Raw genomic sequence first — 13,860 nt, forward strand, 5'->3', positions numbered from 1 at the left:
TTTTTTTTTTTTGAGAATGAGTAGAGAGTGTGAGGTGGGGGGAGGGGGGCGGGAGAGAGAATCTCAAGCAGGCCCCACGCCCAACGCCGAGCCAGACACAGGGCTCCATCTCACAACCCTGAGATCACGACCTGAGCTGAAATCAAAAGTCGGACACTTAACCGACTGAGCCACCCCGATGCCCGTGCCGACTTCTTCAGACCGGAAATACATGGGCTTTTTCCTAAGTGGGTATATTAGTACTCAGAGACTTCCTTTCTTTTCCACTCAGGAGGAACTGTGAACTATCAACTTCTGGTGAGAGCATGGGCAATGGTGGAAAGAAAACCAGCCTAGCTGGCGAAGAGCAGGGTCCTAGCCTTGACTCTGAATTTGGGAAAGTCACCACCTTCCTCAGCATCTCTCCTGAGTTGTAAAGCCAAAGGGCCAGCTGGACTAGCTGATTTCTTAGACTTCTTTCAGCTCTCCATAGAACTCTCTAATCAGAGAGCACAGACAGGATGGGTAAAGGTACGTAGGATGCAGCAGGATGGCTGGGAAAGGCTGGGAGGATGAACCCTCCAGGGTATGATTAAATTAACAGTCTGTCTGACGTGCACTGTTTCTTTCCCTGCCAGAGCCCCCTGACTCAGAGCTATCTTTGCTTCCCTCAACAGCCCCTCACCCAAGTTCCACTCAGTCCCTTGGGAGCCTCCATTTGATGCAATACCTAGCAAAGTGCCCTGCACACAGATGTTACTATTTGTTGGTTTCATTCGAAGCTTTAACAAAGTATGATGATTACAATAACCCAATCCAACTTCCCAACAAAGAAACAAACACAACTGAAGAAAGTTTCTAATAATGCCTAGCACTCACCAATATTATAACACATCTCTACTTGTTTTTTTGTTTTTAATCAGAACTACCCCTTACAAGGGGTAATAGTTTCTTTCCCTCTTACCCTTAACAGGGTACCATTAATGATCCATTTTAAGCTCTTTTGAGCCAGGTCGCCATTCACAAACATGAAGATATAAACAGAGGAAAGGCTTCAACCAACCCACTTCTATTCTTTGGATTAACTTCTCAAGATGCTCAGGCCTAAAGCAAATTACTCACTTTGTTTAATGCCATTTTCATCCATCCCACAGACCAAATCTGACTGTCCTGCTGGCAGAAAAGGCTTCGGAAGAGGGAACATCTACTCTCACATAGCATCCCGAGTCACTATCAGATTGTCCTTTTTTCCTCTTCATAGTTATCACTGCCTGACATTCTTACCCACTTACTGTTTACAGCCCATCTCCAGAGCAGTGTCCTTTTCTATCTTGCTCACCACTCCATCTCGCATGCTTAGAAAATCACCTATAAATACCTGTTAATGGAAACCAGAACACACACAGAGGGCCTCCGTCCACACTCAGGGATGTGATGTTCAAACATGGAAACCATCTTCCAATCAGGCGCCATGGCATTCGAGTGTTCCAATGAACTTCCACCCTTTCCTACAGAACAGCTTACACGTGCGTACTACAGTAAGGATATGTCCTCCTATAGTTAATGTTTTCTCTTTCTTAAGTTCCCCACAATGAAGCATCAGATAAGCCACAGATACACCAGTAAGTCACTTTTTAGTTCATCTTCCTGCTGGGTTGTGCACATTACCTACAGAACAAACATAGCTCTAACACAAAAAGTACCGATTGTGTTTGTCACCACGAGAACCTCTCACCCACACTGCACGCATCATAGGTATTAAGAGGACTTTAAGCAGCCTAACTAATAATATTAAAGCTATCCAGTCTAAGTGCAATGTGCCCATATTATGCTCTATTAAACCCATGACTTCATTATATTTCAAATGTATAACTCTGATGTACAGTTATACTACAACATAAACAGGGTTTTACTGTTTTGCTTTATTTTGTTACTTTTACCTCCACAAAAAGAAAGTGAAGGCAGCAGAGTCAGAAACCCCAGACAGATCTAATGAGCACTAAGGTGCCTCGAACACAAGCAGCTATGAGGAAGAGAGCTTAAGGCACACAGGGGACTGTCTTTTGGAAACATATCTTTTCCGTCCCATCTGGTCAAACACAGCAGTCACCACCTAATAGGATTCCTGTGCAGTGCAAACCTGTGTGGTAGCACAGACGGGAAGAGAGACAGCCCCTCATATGATATCATTCTCTGAGCTGATACAAGAAGTTTTAGGCTCAAAGACAGCATGGCAGAACTGGGAATGAAGGAGAAACTTTTTAGATTGTATCTCAGGTGCTCTGGCAAAACTGGCGAGTTATAGGGAAAGTGAAAGTTCACAAAGGTCCCAGGAGTCACTAACCTAGAGTCTGGTTTAGTGACATAGATGCAAAGATCATGCTTTCCGGTATTTTGCCTAAGTCCAGATTTCCATTTCATTATAACTTAAGGAAAAAAAAAAAAATAGGGCACAGCAGGAAGTATGGATTTCAAGGCCAATCTACCACCAGCGGATTTGTGCCTTGAGCAGGCAATGAGCTATAACAGATCTAGTAAGGCTCTGGAGCCACGGTGAGGATGGTCACATTCAATCTCTGACCCTCACTAGCTCTGTGACCTCTCAGGAAAAGAAGAGATCATTTACCTCTCAGGTCTGCTGGGCAGATTTTGTAAGACAAGTTAAAATACCTGGGACAAAACCTAACATAATGGATTTTAAAAACAACAACAAAAACCCGACACAAATATCAGCATCCTTTCCTATTCATATGAAGAGAGGGCTGCACTCACCAGAAGTCCAACTTTAATTTCTGGGTCTAAGCGGATGTGATTTAAACCACATTTCATTCCATTTTATGAAGTTAAAGAAAAAGGTATACCACTAAAAGGTTACGGAACCTAAAACCCATGTTTCCTAACATCTTACTACCTTAGCAACCTTCTTGCACACACACACAGATCACTTCTGCAGAATAGGAGTTTTATAATAACCTTTTTCTCTTTACATTATAACACAAATATAAACATATGTGAGTGTGAAAACTACTTATGACCTAAGTAACCAGGATTTTTAAAATCCCACACCAAACACTAGGTCATAATTCAAATACCCACATGGAATAAATTACTTACTTTGAGAAACTCCAAAGAATTACTGTGTAGCCATATAAAAGTGTCTACCTATGTGATAGGCCTGATGTTAACATATAAGAAAAATTATACCAATCCATCTCCAAAGTCAACACTATGAGCACACCTCCCCTTGCTGAGACCCTTTTTGAAACTGTACACACTAAATAAAAAAGTGACAGAAGACACATCACACCACATTAGGCACATGTCCTCCAAGCATCAACAGTACCAGAAATTTGGGGCGCCTTGGTGGCTCAGTCAATAAGCGTCTACTGTCGGCTCAGGGCGTGATCCCAGGGTCCTGGGATCGAGCCCCAAATCAGGCTCCTCCGCTGGGAGCCTACTTCTTCCTCTCCCACTCTCCCTGCTTGTGTTCCCTCTCTCACTGGCTGTCTCTCTGTCAAATAAATAAATAAAATCTTAAAAAAAAAGTACCTGAAATTTAAGACAAGCAAGACCAAGGCTGAGGCTGGGCTAGAAGGGCTAACCAGTCAAAAGCATGGCCTAAGGCTCTCGCACACAATAAAATCAGTGAAACTAATTGGGGTTCTGCAGCATCTGAGAGGAAGCATCGGCTACCATTAAGGAATAAATTGGGGATGCAAACAATTAGTGCACCCTGAGGTGACAGTTAATTCCAGCAGCATACCACTTCACAGGAGATATTATGGAATTCCACTTTATCCCTACTCTGAAGGGATACTGAAGTTGGAAATTTCAAAAATTAGCCAAACTCCAAATATCCCTTCAAAGAATTTTAAACAAGGTCCCTCCACAATTCCTTGCATAAAAAGATCTTAGAACTCCTTGGAGCCAACCAACATACACAGACCCAAATGCTCTTACATCATCCATGCTTCCAAATAGTCAAACGTTCTCTGAAATCTTTCTCTTGATAACTTTTTCATACAAAGACAAAAAATATAAGACATACTCAGCATAGACTATAATATAGCACACTTTCCGAGAAGTACAGAACAGTACCTGGGACTTCAGGAAAAACCACGCTAATCCAGTTTGATGCTCTGCTGAAGGAAGAGGCTGAAAACTAAAAAGTGGGACAGGATCTTAAAAGCCAGGTAAGAAACATCCTGCATTTCTCAAGAAGGCTGTCTCTGGCTAAAACAAAAGCACAAGGTAGTAGACCAAAAACAAATATCAAAAAACCAAAACAAGGAAAACACCTACCCCAAACCCCTGTGGCGTTTGACCTAGAAGGAAGTCCTCGTTTAATAGATGAGGAAACTGGAGGGTTGTGAGGGTAGGTAACTTGGCCAGGGTTACTGTTTATTTGGGGACAAAGCTGAAGTAGATTCCTGGTCTCCCAGGTCGGACTTCAGAGCAGTTTCCCACTCCACCATGTAAGACGTTCCGCTGCCACCCCATGTAAGATGTTTCATAAAAGTCTTCACTGAGGCTGTTAACATAAGGGTCCAATTATCATTCAAAGATCTGCCTGTTAGATAATAGCTTGAAAATTCCATCCATTTTACAGCAGTTACCAGAGTCATCTAATCTTGGAGGGGGATAAAAAAGCAAAGAGGAAAAGGGGGAAAAAGTCCCAATTTTGATCTGTCCCCTAAGGGCAAACTAAAGGGATGCCTACAGACAGGCAGGCAGCTCTAGCGTCCACAACCACAAAAACAGACAATAATCCCCACCCACAGGCCCAAGAAGGCAACCGCTCCGCGCCCCCCCCAAAACACACTAAATTCCACTCCCATCCCGGCGCACGAGAGACATTCCACCTCCTGCCGCTGCCAGAGCGAGCTGGGCCGGATGGGCCACTCTCCTTCAACCACCTCCCCCCCACCCCAAAAGAGACGAGGAGCTTCAGCCTCAAGCCCCTAAACCGGCGCTCGCTCGCACCCGGGACCACCGGGATCCAACACCCACCCCGCTCACCGCTGCGGGGGAGGGGGAGAAAACCCCACGCAGGAAGTGTATCCCGCGCTCCGCCCCCCGCGCCAGGACCTTGCGCCCCGCCAGCCGGTACCTGTCCTCCGCCCCCAACAGGCGAGAAGCTGCCGCGTCCACATGGCTTCAGGTGTTCACATGGCAATAAACGGGCCCCCGTCCCTCCCGCGGCAGGGTGCGCTCCGACTCCCGGACTCCCAGCGCCACTCCCGCCCCAAGCCTAGGCTTCACCCGCCGGCCTCACCCCCGCCGCCACGAAGAAGCGAGAGCCGCGGGATGCCGGGGGCTGCCAGGGGTCCCGGGGTGGGCGGCGCTGACGCCGCGGACCCCTGGGCGCCGCCCGCTCACACCCGCCGCGTTTGCACCCGAGGCCGCGACAAGCAGGTACCTTCCCCCGACACCCTGAGGCTCGGACTGGTGCCCAAGCCCTGCCGGACTCCCAAGCCAGACCCCTCAGCGCCCTGATGCCAGGCCGGGCCCCTTCCCCTGCGCACCCCAAGGCCAGGCCAGGCCGCTCCTTTCTGCACTCCCGGCTCGGGCCAGGCAAGGACCTTCCCCTCAGCACCCCGTGCCCTGGCCTCGGAGTCCAGGGGGCTCAGCACTCCAGGTCGGCCGGGCTAGGACCTCTGCCCCCAGCCCCCGAGGCCGGACACCCCGGCCCGGCCCCAGCCCCTCAGCCCTGACCCCTGCCCCTCCGGCCCGGGCGGCGGTTACCTGCGGGAGCCCCCCGCCCGGTCCCTCGGCCTCGGCCGGGGGCGGGAGGGGAGGGAGCGGCGGCGGCGGCGGGCGGCGCTGCGCGAGGTGGGGGTGGGGGAGCCTCCGCCGCCTCCAGCTCGGGCGCCCCGGCCGGCGGCGGGGCGGGCCGGGGCCGTGGCCCCTCGAGCCTCGCTCCGGCCCGCGCGCTCGCTCCCCGGTCAGGCGCGCCTCAGGGCGGGCTCCCCCGGCGGAGGCCGCGGCCGCCTCGCAGGGGCCGAAAGCGGCTCGGCTCGGGGTTTTTTCTCTCCATTCTCCCAACACACAGGAAATAACAGAGCGTCAGGTGACGGAGCGCGGCCAATGGGGAGGCTCCGGGCCGCTGCGCGCGGGCGGGCGGGAGGGCGCGCGGCGGGGCGGTGCGCGCGGCGGGGGCAAGGTGGCAGGGGCGGGGCCGGCGGGTGCGCGCGTGCCCACCCGCGTGCGGCGGCCCCGAGGCCTGCGCGCGTCGGGCCACGGCCGCGGAGACCCCCACCCGGCGGCCGGAGTCGCGCGGGGCTCTCCTAGGCAGCTGCCGGGCGTCGCGCGTGCGGCTGGCCGCTCACACAGTGCCATCTTGGCCGGCGGCTCCGGGCCGTCCTGGGAGTGGCCGCGAGCCAACTTTCTGGGGAGTTGGTGGCCCGGAATCTCTCCCTGGGATTTCTGGAGTTCCCTGGAGCCTCCAACGCCAGAATCGCGCCTCTGGCATCCTGGGGAGCCCGCGGGCGAGGGCCTGGCCTCCTCCGGGTAACCTGCTTAGTGGGGCCGGGCATGGGGGCAGCTCCTGATCGCCAAGCGCCCTCCGGCCCAGCGGGCCTGGTTCCCTTCCCTCCTCCGCTCCTTAGCGCCGCGTGTCCTTGGATCAATGACTTAGGCTCTCTAGATAACAGATAACTTCCTCAGTTTCCTCCGCAATAAAAGCGAGGAGCTGGGAGGCCCACCAACCTCGCATGTAAAATTACTCACCGAAAGCCGGTTGCGTTGGCCTGCGGCGGCATTAAAACACTGCAACACCTGGCTGACTGGACCCCGGGTCCAGAATTAATTTGGAGATAAGGTGGAGGATTTGCGGTGCCAAGGCCTCGGGCAGTTCCCAGCCTTCTTTTGCAAACCTCATGTATGTTTTATGGAGCAAAGGAATGGCTTGGCTTTTCAAAAAAAAAAAAAAAAAAAAAAAAATCTCAGTTGTAGGACAACCACTGAGATGTTTGTTCCCTGTGACCCACTGCTATCAAAAGGAAGAAGGCCAATGGGGGTAGGATGTGTTGGGAGTGTTTGCGATCCTACTTCTGACTTACCCAGAGATCTGGCCAAATTCTCTCCCCACTCTGGGCCTCAGTTTCCCACTGGTATATAATGGGAAGGAGGAGAGTTTGAACTAGATGCCCCTGGTGTTAGCTAACATTGCTGATTCTAAATAAGGCCCCCATTTGCCCTAGATGTGAGGGGAGTATGTGGCTTCCTTTCCTGAAGCAACCCAACTCAAAGTAAATTGGAGTTGGAAGAGTGCTTTGGGCAACAGGTGGAGGTTGATAGGAACCAGGTGTGACCTGGGACCCAGAGTTCAGTACATTCAAGGTACAAAGCTCCCCTGGGCCTGGCTCTACCCTTTCACCTCTAGCCTCACCCAGCCAGAGACATAAATGCTTTACCTTGCCTCAGGCCACCCAAGGAGGGTCCTGGCTGGGGCAACACCTGCCCCCAGCAAAGGCATCTAAGGCAGGGTCTCCGTTGGTTCTGGCATCTCAGGAGGATGTGGTTGGGGAAGGCAGTGATTTCTCCTGGCTCCTGTCCAATTTCACAAAGTGGGGGCTGGCTCCAATGTGGGTCAGGGCTATTCTAGGAGACTTGATTCCCCAACACCTCCTGCATGCCAAGCGGGGTGCCAGGCTCTTCCGGGGCAGAGCTGGAGAGGCTGCTAGGCCCTGCCCTCTGACCGTTCCATTGTTCTGTGAGTTTCATTTTCAAATTCTTTGGCACTAAGACTTTTAAAAGACCTGTGCTGGCTTCTGCTTGGGTCAGGGCTGCAGAGGGAAGGGATGGGGTGGGGGGACTCCCAGCACAGATGCATGTCTTCTGGACAAACTTGGAAGGATGCAGGGGAGCTTTCTAAGCACTGGGTGTTGGGGGCACCCTCAGTTTCTTGAGAGAACTCATGAAGGAAAGCCCTTTTCCTTAGTCTCCTGCCCCATCCTTCCTCCCTTTCCTCTCTTCCTCAGCTCACTTAGGTCTCAGAGGGAGGGACTGAAACATGAAATGGATGGTCACAAACTGTGCAGAGAGCCTCATTCAAAAGGGAAAGAAAGCAGATAGAGAACTTGAGTCCATGCTCTTGTCTGCTCCTGCCTCCCATCCTGGGACTGACTCTATAGCCCCCTCTCTCCCAACCCCCTTGGACCCTGCCATAACATTGCCCAGCCAACCTCTACCTGGAAACTTCCCTAGTCCTGGGGCTAGGCCAGCCTGGACCTCTTCAGCCCTGGTGGCCTGTCACTTTTCCTCTCAGTACCATTTGGAAAAAGAACCTGTGGGCATTATGGCCAACAGACAGATATGGGTTACTCTTGGGCTGTGTGGCCTTGGACAAATCACTTCATCTCTCTGAGCTCTGGTTTCCTTAGCCGTAAAAGGGGATAATAAGGTATCATGGGAGCCTAAAGAGATCTGCATAGAGAATTCAGTACAACACCAGGCACATATCGACAACAGCTACAGTGCTACCATATAGCCACAACAGGACACATGAGCAGACTGAGGCTCAGAGAGGGCAGTACTGCCCAAGATCCCAGAGTGGCCCGAGCTCAACTGGAGAACTTCTCCTTGATCACATTAGAGTTCCTCTATTGTTCTCTTGTCTCATCTACAAGAATCTTGTTTTCCTACCACTTTAAGGAAAGGACAGATCTGTGGGTTTTGTTTTTTTTTTCTCTCTCTCTCCTAACCTCGTCTACTGAAAAAATACTCATTGAACTGAATCAGTGGTTTCAATTCCAGAAGCAAAATTAATCCTTTCCCTCCTCCTCCGGCGCAGAGATGGCTTTTGGAAACCCTGTGTCACTCCCTTTATTACAAACTCCTCGGCCCTCCTCCAGGCGCCTGGGCCACTCCGGGATTACAAATGGAGCCTTCTGCCTCTAGGTCACTGATTCCGCTACCATCTGTCAGCACGGATTGATTGAGGAGACTGGCCTGCTCGGCAGATCAGTGACTTGTGCGAAGTGAGCCGGGGTGTCAGTGCCTTCAGCGGCGGGCGGATGGCCTTTCTCTCCCTCTCTGGCTCTCAGGAGCACGTGTACAGCCCTCACCTTTATCCTTCACCAGGTCCCAGCTCTCCTTCCTCTCTGGAGGTGCCTCCTGCTAACTCTAACACACCAAGAGGGAGGCCCGGGATGCCTGCTCGCCGTCCTCCAGGAGACAGCTTACAAAAGCCTCTGGTTAACAGAGTGAGGAACCCCCCATGGCAGCATCCTGCAGGGCCTGTCTCAGGCCAGGCACAAACAGCAGGGGTGGCCACATCCTTTGTGGACATGCCTTCCTTCCACACAGAGCACTGAGCTGTGTGCTAGGCCATAAGTCCCAGTGGAGGGAGCAGAGGGGCTCAGAATAAGTCCTTCTGGGGCAAGGGCAGGGCAGGCTCTAAGGCTAAGGGAATAGGGAAGGCTCGAAACAGAGGGCCAGGACATATCAACACACATGAGCATGTGTGCAGCCACCTGCTGTTCTCAGGAAGGCTGTGCCCAGCTCACGGATAGGGGAAGGGGAGATAAGGTTGCAGAGGTGGGGGGGGGGGATGCTACAGGGCCTTGACATGAATTTGTTTCACAGGGTCTCACGGTGACCTCAGCTTAGGAGGTCAACCCTGCCCTCCACCGCAGCCCCCAGGATCAAAGTTGTGGCTCCCTCCTCAGCTCCCACTGGGCACATGGGGCTGTTTGGGGCTGTATCCATCTCTCCCACGGTCCTGTGAGTATCTGCAGGGCAGAGACATCCTATGCAGGGCAGGGCACCATTAGGAATTGCGATACAGCCCAGGGGAATCCAAACTTACTGGGAACAGGCACTGTGGGTTTGCGACAACCTGATGAGGTTGGGTGGTACCATTATCACCCCCGCTGTTGCAGAGAGGCACAGAGAATTTTACTTGTCCCAAGTCACACAGCTTGGAAGAGGCCACGCTGGGATTTGAACCCAGGTCTTTAGAGGTTGCACTCTTAACCACCAAGCTTCCCAGTGCTCAGTAAACACTGGAAGGATGGATGGATGCAGAGAATTGGTGGGTCCCAAAGACAGCAGGCAGATCAGGAAAGATAGGACAGGGTCTGCAGGGTCAGCCCCAGCCTTTCCCCACAAGTGATGTGTTCGAGCCCTAGAGACTGGAGAGCTCGTGGGTGATGGGCCCTGAGACCCCGCACCCAGGAGCCCGTGGCCTGCCCAAGTGGCCACTGTTGAAGAAGGCGAGCAGAGAGAAAACACCGGAGGAGACACAGCTGGGCAGCTGGAGGCCCCCTACGGCTTGGCCACAGGGGAGATCACCCCTCAGCCCACTTGGCACTCCTGTCCCTAGTGGCTCAACTCAACCCCTGGCATGATGGCCTAGCACAGGTTACTCAACTAGGGGCCCAGCCTGGTCTCCCCCATGTATGTCCTTCAGCAAATCATCCAATGGCTCTGAGGCTCAATGTCTTCATCTGGGTGGGAGGAGGGGCTGAGTGGTCTGCCTGCCTCCAGGGAGTCGGGTCCCTTACCTGGGCAACCCCAGTCATTCCTCCAAACACCTTGTGAGGCAGGGATTGTCATCTTCATTGTACAGAGCAGGAAATGGACACACAGAGATGCTAAGAGATTTGCCTGAGGTCACACAGCTAGTAAACAGCAGAGCTGGAATTTGAACTCAGTTTTCTGGCTCCAGGGCCCCCACTGAGTCCCTTCCAGCACTACAAAGAGTTCGAGATGAAATGGTCTGGCAACAGCAGTAGAACACAAGCATGTTCTAAGCACTTCACCTGCATTAACTCGCTTTATCCTTACAACAGCCCTGCGCTGTGGACGCTATTACCTTGTTTTACAGATGAGGAAGCTGAGGCATGTAGCAGCTAGGAAGGGACAGAGTTGGAATTGACAAGGGCAGGTCCGGCCCCAGAGCCCCTGCGTCGCCTTATCTCCTGGTAACAATAGGGAGGTTCTGTTCCGTTGGGATTATTTCTGCTTGAAAGCGCGAGACTTTTAGCCCCATCACTGCTGGGCTCCCCAGGAAGGCAGTGCCGCATGCCGAGGCGTGCTGGGAAAGGACTTTGTTCTATCCTGTTTTGTTGACATGCTCTTCATTTTAAGCCCGAAACCCAAGCTTGCTGCAGAGTTGAAACGGTGGAGAAAAATGCAGCCAAGATACCACCATTACTTCCTGAGCCTCCGGCGTTCCCTGTGCTCGGGGCTCTATGTGTGTCCTCGCATTTAACCTTCACCACCCCGAAGAGCCCCCACTTCACAGCCGAGGAAACCGAAGCCCAGAGCTGCTGACAAGACGCCCAAAGGCACACAGCCGCTAGGCGGTAGGTCGGGGACTTGAGAATCCTGGCTCCTCTGACCATGTGAGCTGTGCCCCCATGGGAGTAAGGAGGTGCGTCTTGTTCGCTGGGCTTGGACAGAAGTGCTTCTGCTCATCTTCTGACACAGGCTGGTCCCTCCAAGTCATAACCCCGTGGCCACTGGGAAGGCACCAGGACAGAGGTGTGGGGATGCATGGCTAGATGCCACCTTCTGGGTTGGGGAAGCTGAGAAACGCGGGTATCGATGCACCACCCCCATCCCACCCTGACTCCATCTCTCCCTCCAGTGATTTGGGAATGGCTGCCCGGCCACCAAGTTGATTGTCTTCTGGAAGCCGGTGCGTCACGGGAGGTGCCTTGTCTCTGCCCTGTATCTCCCTGCTGGCTCGCGAGGATAACTGACAAGGCACATGTGTGATTCCGGGGGGAAAAAGAAAGCAGAGTTGATGGATTCTCCAGCTGCCACCCAGTCGGTCCTTCTGGCTGTAGCCTCTGTTCCCGGCCCACCCCACCCCTCTAGCAGACTTCGTGACCCACAGCCAGCTTTGACCCTCCTGCCCCCAGCTCAGAAGTCTTCAAAGGGTTGCAAGTGGCTTCAGAATTCAAGTCGCTTCCCATTCACCTGGAATGCAAAGCCCCTGTCTGGCCCCAGCTCACTCCTCCAACTTCTCTCACACGAGTCTGCCTCTTTGCCAAACCAAGCGAGTTGTGTTCCTGCCATGTGCTTGGCTTCTCCCTGAAGGAGGAAGCCCCGCCCTCTTCCCTAGAGACTGAAATTAAAACCTCTTTCAAGACTCATTCAAGTGCCACCACCTCCACGAAGCCTTACCTGAGTACTCGTCATAAATTCATTCCACAAACTTCACTGAGCCCTTACCATATGCAGGCACCGAGTCCAAGGGCCCTTGCTGTCATGGGGCCATTAGGGAAAATGAGTCAACACATAAACAATTACTTGGTAAAGTTGTGGTACACACTAGTAAGAAAGCATGCCAGGTGCACAGAGGGTGTATAATGGGACTCTGGGTACTGGGGATCCAGGACATTCGAGTTGAGGCCTGAAAGATAGGAAGGGGCCATGTGATGAGGTTGGACGTGAGCTCCAGGCGGCGGGCACAGCATGGGCAAAAGTCTTGACGCAGGAGGGAGCAAGTCGTTTTTCAGGAAGGGAAAAGAGGCCAATATAATTTAAGTGAAATGAGAAAGCTGGAGAGGCAGCTGCAATCAGACAGTGCAGGCCACAGAAGGGATGGGGATTTTATCCCAAGGCAAAAAGGGGGAGCCACTGAAAGATTCTGAACAGAGCAAACGGTCAATATTCATTTGTAAATGACCCGGCCAGCTGCCCTGTGCCTGACCATCTTCTGAAAAACCCAGACTTCGCATCCAGCCACCCCCAAACCTCAGGACATCTGGTCAGTAGGGTGTGGAGTTTTCAAATCCTTCCTCCTGCACTGGGCTTTCGAGGGTAGGGCTGACTTCTGGTTCTCCCACATCATCCCAGCACTTATACCCGCACCAAAAACATTTGTGGAACAAACTAACAGACAGGACAGGTCACTTACCAGCATTTCCCCTGGAAGGGGCCAGGCTGCCTGAGGGGCCTTCCACGTTCTCTGGAAATCACAAAATTCAAGGGTTTTAGTGAGGCCACTACTCAGGGAGCCCTTGAGGGCAGAGCCAGCATCCCACCGATGTCAGCCAGCATCCAGCATGACACGGCACAGGCAGCTGCCTGTGACCATCTCGTGAATGACCAGAAAGAGAACCAAAAGATCTCGACAGCCGTAAGGTGTTTTGAGCCCACAAACTACGTTTCACACGAGCAGTCTCACACAGGGTCCACCCTCTCAGGTGCGAATGGTTACTGCCCCCTTTTACAGATGAGGAAACGGAGGCCCAGGAAAGGAGCGGTCCCTGGCAAATCGTGCCAAAGCCAACACTAGAACCTGACAACGATCAGGCTACTTATGGCCCCATGGGGTTAAGAAAGCTCTCCAGAAATTTCTTTTAAAAATGTTTTAAAATGACATATTTCATCAGGATGTCTGTCACGCCAGCAGTGGGAGCCAACACACCAAATCTCGCAGGCTGTTCCCAGTACACGTCAGATCCACACGCTCAGCCCCAGGCCCTGAGGCTGGCAGCTTCGCCCAGAGCACGGGAGGAGCCTGAGTGATGAATCCTTGGCTCCCTGGGCTTGGTGCTGGCACACAGCAGGTGCTCAGTAAACTGACTGTTTGAGGGGAGTCTGAACTGATCTGAGGGGATAACTATAGAGAACATTCCTACAGCTCTCATGCGGGCGCTGTGCTGACTTACCTACGTGAAGTCAGGTCACCCTCACACAAGCCTATGAGGCGAGTCTGACCATCATCCCCATTTACAAGTATAGAAACTGAGGCTCCACGCAATAAATCATTAGCCTGCGATCACACAGCCAGTGAGGGACAGAGCCAGGATTTGAAGCCACACAGAGCCCTCAAGTAACCCCATGCCCTGACTGCGCCAGGGTGAGCAGCAAAGTCCCAGGCAGAGGGAATAGCTACCATGCATTCCTCAAGGGCTGGGA

At 52.6% G+C, this 13,860-nt stretch overlaps 1 long non-coding RNA gene across 3 annotated transcripts; it reads left to right on the plus strand.

The window, feature by feature from the left end:
• The first annotated feature begins 5,136 nt into the window (after positions 1–5,136).
• On the plus strand, positions 5,137–12,086 carry LOC103674064. 3 transcript variants are annotated; one of them, XR_005836645.1, is made up of 3 exons: positions 5,137–5,394; positions 11,074–11,291; positions 11,576–12,086. It is a non-coding gene; the product is annotated as an uncharacterized LOC103674064 (long non-coding RNA). The 3 variants fall into 3 exon arrangements; XR_571545.2 differs by lacking the exon at positions 5,137–5,394 and adding an exon at positions 9,569–9,705; XR_005836644.1 differs by lacking the exon at positions 5,137–5,394 and having other exon boundaries at positions 10,743–11,291.
• Positions 12,087–13,860: the final 1,774 nt, after the last annotated feature.

This window comes from Ursus maritimus, unplaced genomic scaffold, assembly GCF_017311325.1.
Source record: "Ursus maritimus isolate PB19 unplaced genomic scaffold, ASM1731132v1 scaffold_21, whole genome shotgun sequence".
Classification (NCBI taxonomy): Eukaryota; Metazoa; Chordata; class Mammalia; order Carnivora; family Ursidae; genus Ursus; species Ursus maritimus.